This window comes from Euprymna scolopes, chromosome 19, assembly GCF_053919585.1.
Source record: "Euprymna scolopes isolate OS-2025 chromosome 19, ASM5391958v1, whole genome shotgun sequence".
Taxonomy (NCBI): Eukaryota; Metazoa; Mollusca; class Cephalopoda; order Sepiida; family Sepiolidae; genus Euprymna; species Euprymna scolopes.
Window position 1 is genome coordinate 66,264,594 of NC_136500.1, and position 6,600 is coordinate 66,271,193.

Consider the following 6,600-nt stretch of genomic DNA (forward strand, 5'->3'; position numbering starts at 1 on the left):
AATCGTTCATTTGGTGATACAAGCATGGAATTTGGCATCAATAATCTCTGTAAGTTACTTTTTCAGAAAAAAGTGCTGGCCATCAAAAATTCCAATATGGCGACCATTTTTTTCAAGATGGCCGCCAGCAAACCACAAATTTCCATAAACGTTCATTTTTTCCAACTTTTATGCCTAAAAAGGACTGCTAATGCAAGGATGACAAAGTGGATAACCTGTTTTTGCCTATAAAATGCCCCCAAAAGGCTTGCAAACCATGCTAGCTATCCTGAAGAAATCAGATGTTCTTAATTCCGTTACCTTCCTCACTCCATACAAGCCCCTGAATCAACCCATTGAGAAATTGTGACGAAGGCGGCACATCTCACGAGGATCAAATTAAGTACCACCGTTTTTTTCCACAGAAGGAGAATTTTGCAGAATATTATGACGAGACTGTATGTCGCTCACTACCAGGGCACACTGGTGACAGACACTGCTGTGGAACTCAGCATGGGGTTCAATATCAGCTAAACTCCAGTTTAGTATCCCAAATGCTATCTAGCCAGCCCCTAAGGTTGGATAGCCGCACCTGGATTGACAGGATGTGCCAGCGCGGGAGAGCCGAGCCAAGGATGACAAGGGCTTTATTGTTATCCGGATGGTGTACAGATCGCACGGGATTTAAATGATATTGGATGAACGATCGGGTTAGGTGTAGGGCAGCAGCATGAACCTAACTGTATCCCATACATCAAAGTGAGCAAAGGTGGTAAGGTGATAAAAGGATAAACCCTCGGCCTACACCACTTCAACGACTCTTACGATGGATGCCAAAACTAGACAGCAAACTGACTGGAGTAAATGTTGCCTTTATCAGGTTGACAAAAGAGATGAAACTCTAATTTCACCTCTTAGCTCATTCCAGAGGAAACAGGACTATGCTGGTTATGCGAAAATTGCAAAAAATGTGCCTTTGTTTTATGCCCTTAATGATATGCCAATACCCTTTAATCCAGCACGGTTAGATGAAGGAGAAGACATAGAAGCCACACTGATACGAAATAAAGCAAAATATCACCAAAGCTGCCGACTATTGTTCAATAACACAAATCTGTCAAGAGGACAGAAAAGGAAAATAACCCCCAGTACATCAGGCACAGAAGAGAACCGTGAGAAGAGACAAATGACCTCAGACCTTCCAGAGGTACAGTGCTTCTTATGTGAAGAAGAGGATGAAATATCAAATTTAAGACAGGCAATGACCATGCAGCTGAATGAAAGGCTTAATCAGTGTGCCCGGACCCTAAAAAATGGAAAGCTCCTAGCAAAGTTAAGTGCTGGTGATGTTGTTGCCCAAGAGCTGAAGTATCACACTCGATACTTGGCACAGTTATACAACTCAGAGCGAGCACATCTTAATGTCATGAAGCAAGAGGAGAATGACAGCGGTCAAGGGAAAGACGTTTACCCCCTAGCGTTTTCAGAGCTTGTGATCTACATCATGGACAGCATGGTTACCGGTATAGAAACAACACCAGTAAGATATGGCCATTGCTCAACTACTGCAGTTCAACTGTTACTCAAAGTACAGGGAAGGTTCAAAATCTCAAAGACATGCCAATGACCGTGAAACGCCATTTGCTGTTTATGTTGTAATGAAAGTTTTTGCAAAGACAAGAAAGAGACAACTGATCGACAAGCTGCATGAGAATGGAATAAGCATATCTTATGACAGTTTTGGAAATATCAGGACAGTTGGGTGAGACTGTTGTAAAGCAATATGTGGAAGATGATGTCGTGTGTCCACCAAATTTGAGGAAAGGGCTGTTCACAACATCTGCTGTAGATAACATAGATCACAACCCAACAGCAACAACATCAAGCACATCTTTCCATGGTACAAGTATTTCAATGTTCCAGCACCCAAGTTCAGATAATGTAAGAGAAGCACGCATCTTGGCCAATGTTGTAGAAGGTCGGACGAAGAAGGTCCCGGATCTTCCAGAGTCATATACAAATATTCCACCAGCCTTCTTCCGTAAGAAGAATCCAGAACCAAGCATCCGTGATGACTTTTCACTTCCAGATCCCAGTCTTTTCCAAGAGGAGGTCAAGCTTGAAAATGAATGGTTGGAAAAGGTCCATAATACCACTGATGTAGATGGTTCACCAAATGTAACATGGTCTGCCCATCATGCAAGCAACCAAAGAGCAGAATTTGTGACTAGTATAAATGCTTTGCTGCCCCTTCTGCGAGATCAAGCACACAGTGTTGCCACCATAAAGCATGCTATGGACAAAATCAAGGAAACTGTGTCGTTCCTCAACCCAGGACAAACACCCGTTATAACAGCAGACCAGCCACTCTATGCAATAGCGAAACAGATACAGTGGCATTGGCCAGACATATATGGGGATGACAAGTTTGTAATAATGTTTGGTGGACTACATATTGAAATGACAGCCTTTAAATGAATAGGGTCAATGTTAGAGGGCAGCGGATGGACTGGTGCACTTGTTGAGGCAGAAATAGTATCTTCAGGCTCTGCAGATTCATTTCTATCAGCTACAAATGTTACAAAGACTCGCCAAGCTCATCAGGTTACAGCAAGCAGTTTATTCAAGCTATTGAAGAAAGGTTACAGTGCATATCATGTTGAACAGGAAGACAGTGATGAGAAAACTGTCACCTTTGAAGAGTGATGTGGCTTCCGCAGTAAAGAGAGTCCTCTGTTTCAGTTTTGGTTCTTGATTCTGAACATGGAGCTGACCATTCTGACACTGATAGGTGCTTTCAGAGAGGGAAATTTCGCATTGTATCGTGAATCTCTGGCAGAACTGATACCCTATTTCTTCGCAAACAACAGTGTTAATTACGCACGATGGCTTCCAGTTCATCTTCGAGATATGATGAGCTTAGAGAGGCAACACCCAGAGGTTGCACAACAATTCCAAAATGGAAACTTTGTAGTTCACAAATCTGACAGGCATTTCTCATCAGTCGCCATTGACCAAGTCCACGAACAAAATAATGCTAGCATCAAAGGAGATGGTGGAGCTATTGGGCTGACAGAAGATCCAGCAGCTCTTCGAGGATGGATGATGGCTGGGCCAGAAATAAGGAAGTTGGTGGCCGACTATGAAACAGCGTCAGGGAGTAAGGATGTGAAGAGTGACACTCGTCACCATGAACAGTCACCTGCTACACATCTTCAGAAGGGGAAAGAACAGTTGAAAACTTTTATGGATAAACTTAACGGTCGTCAATATTTCTACCAGTCCATCGAGAAGAACAGCATAAAGTTCTTCAAAACGGGGACTGGCCAAAGCAAACAATCTGAGAAGAAACTGCTAAAGGAGGATTGCCACCTGTTTTCCCACCTTTTCATCTCTTGCCAAACTAGAGGTTGTGATCTACAGGAATTTTTTAAGCATGAGAACCAGTCGTTTTCCCCCTCTCTCAGCAAGAATGATAACCTACGTCGAAGTACCAAGTCAGATCTTGTGGAAATTCTCCAAGGGCAAGTCCAGCTTCCAGAGTCCAAGCCAGAATCTGATGTACTGATTGTTGATTGGGCTTCACTGGTGAATGATGTTGCAGCAAAAACACCAAAGATATTTGAGGAATATGCCCAAAACGATATTCTTCCCTTGGTGCAGAACTACAGCCACACTCACAAGAGAACAAATATCATTTTTGATGTATACCATAAGACCAGCCTTAAGTCAGAAGCTAGATCTAAACGTAGAAAGGCCATCAGGAGGAGAGTTACCGCAAAGAGCAAACCGCCTGCAAACTGGAAGAGCTTCCTTCGAGACAGCACTAACAAATCAGAACTCTTCCACTTCCTTGCCGATGCCATAGCTGAAATGACTACAAGCAATGCAGTCCTTGTGACTAGGGAGGAAATCGTCCTTACCAGTGCCAATTACACCAACTTCAGCTTAGAAGAATTGGCACCCTGTACGCATGAGGAGGCCGACACACGGATATTCTTACATGCTTGGCATGCAGCTAAGGAGGGCTACAAGTCTGTACTGGTTGATGCAAATGACACAGACATTGTAGTAATCGCCATATCGATGATGCCTTCTCTCACAGCAATTGGTCTTCAGGAAATGTGGGTGAGATTCGGCAAGGGGGAACACACCAGGTGGATTCCTATACATGACCTTGTGTCCAATCTAGGACCAGAGAAATCCAAGGGAATGTTGTTCTTCCATGATTTCACAAGGTGTGATGTTGTATCTTCTTTCAATGGCAAGGGAAAAAAGACAGCCTGGCAGACATGGAATGTATTTAATGAAGTCTCAGCCACATTTGCAAAACTCAGTCCCAGCCCATCTGAAATCGAGGAGTCTTATCTACAAGTATTGGAGAAATATGTAATTCTCATGTATGATAGGTCCAGTGCAACCTCATCAGTAGATGACGCAAGACTTGACCTCTTTGCACGGAAGCAAAGGTCATATGACTTAATCCCACCAACTCAAAATGCACTCAAGGAACATGCTAAAAGAGCTGCCTATCAAGCAGGTCATGTTTGGGGAGAAAGTGTCATACGTTATCCAGAACTTCAGTGTCCTTCAAAGTGGGGATGGTCAAAAGAAGATGACTCTTGGAAAATTGTGTGGACTTCACTGGAACCGATTTCAAAATGCTGCAGTGAACTGACAAAATGTGGATGCAAGACTGACTGTGCTGGAAGGTGCAAATGTAAAAAGACTGGGTTGCATTGTACTAAACTTTGCAGTTGCCCTTGTCAAGCTTCTACAGGAACACTAGAACACTGAACGAGCTTAAAGTGAGTAATATTATGACAACAAAACCAACTTAAGCTCGATAAACGCACTGTATTATACAATAATATGCTGAAATTTTTCAAAATTTGGACTCCTATGGTGGCCATCTTGGAAAATGGCCGCCATATTGGAATTTCAGGTGGCCAGCACTTTTTTCTTAAAATCTACTTTCCAGCGAATATTTATGCCAAATTTCATGCTTGTATCATAAAATGAACGATTGTTTGGGTAATCTGCTCCACTAATTGGCCTATTGCTACGAATAATATGTAGATAATCGTCAGGATATATTTAGTTTTAGGTTAGGATAAGGGGAATATCAAGGTTAGGTTTAAGGCAAGGTTCAGGGTCAGTATTAAGGTTAAGATTACGATTAGGGTTAGGCTGCGGGCTAGGGTAGGATTTGAATTAGGGTTAGGTTTGGATTACAGTAAAAGTTAGGAACAGGGTTGGGTTTAGGGTAAGGCTTAGAGTATGGTTTAGCATTATGATTAGTGTTAGAGTTATGATTAGGGTTGGATTTATGTTTAAGTTTAGGATAGGATTATGGTTGGGATTAAGGTAAATTTAGAGTTAATGTTAAGGTTGGGATTAGGATTTCGTTTAGGGTTAGACTTAAGATTAAGGTAGGATTAGAGTTAACATACGTTTAGATGAGTTCAAGTATATTGATAAAAATGTGGTAATAATAAACAATTTTTAAAAAATATTTCAATTTAAATAGGATTAATATACAGATGGGATTCCCAGTGATGTATCACTTCTATCTTTATATCTGCATTCAGTAATCTTGAACTTCTCCTCGTTATTGAAATCAAGCAGTGTCAATGTCGGACATAGGTGTTAGGGAATGTGCAAGCCCTACTTAAGCATGATACGTGCTGTTACACGTACAGAAGATATCCATTTTCTCTTAAGACTGACAACTGGATAGGATGTTTAGCTATTGATTGCTACGTACTAATTCATAGTATTTCTATTACAATACTCTAATCATCTTTTCACTAAATAATTCATGTACATATATATATATATATATATATATACACTGCATATATATACACTGCATATATATACACACACATTGCATATATATATATATATATATATATATATATATATATATATATATATATATATACACTGCATATTCATTATAATAGCCCAGTACCCATTAGATCACCGAAACCAAGCAACGTTGGGCCTGGCCAGTACTAACTTGAGAATATCAGGGGCTATTTGTGCTCTCTGCTTATCTCGGCATTGCTTTCACCCGTCCTGGACTCTTCGTTACTGATGAAATAAAAGAGTGCTTATCAGCAGAGGTGTGGTTAGTAATCGCGTAACACTTGCTCAAAACCAAAACGCGCAAGCACCTTTATATTGTGTATCCATCGTATCTCAGGATTGAAGAGAGCACATAAATAACGATTATTAACGTTTACTACGGTTGTTAGATTTACATGAAATAGAAAGTACAAGTCGTGCAACTCTTGTTGTGAATGAAAGGAAGTCTCTTTAAAATACATGATCTTTTTTTTTATTTTTTAAAATAATATTTGATGCTAGTGATTATTTGATTTTCTGGATCAATAAACACGAATCTGTTATGGGGATTTACAAAAGCTGTAGTTATAAAATTGATTTTAAAGCATTTAATTTTCAGCCTTGTCAGATGCAAGACCATAAATCTATTTTATATTTTGTGAAATTCTTTTGTGATTATCGCGTTAAAAACACACACACATACACGTATATGTGTATACTTGTTACTACTCCCCGTATATATTTATATACATACACGCACACACACAC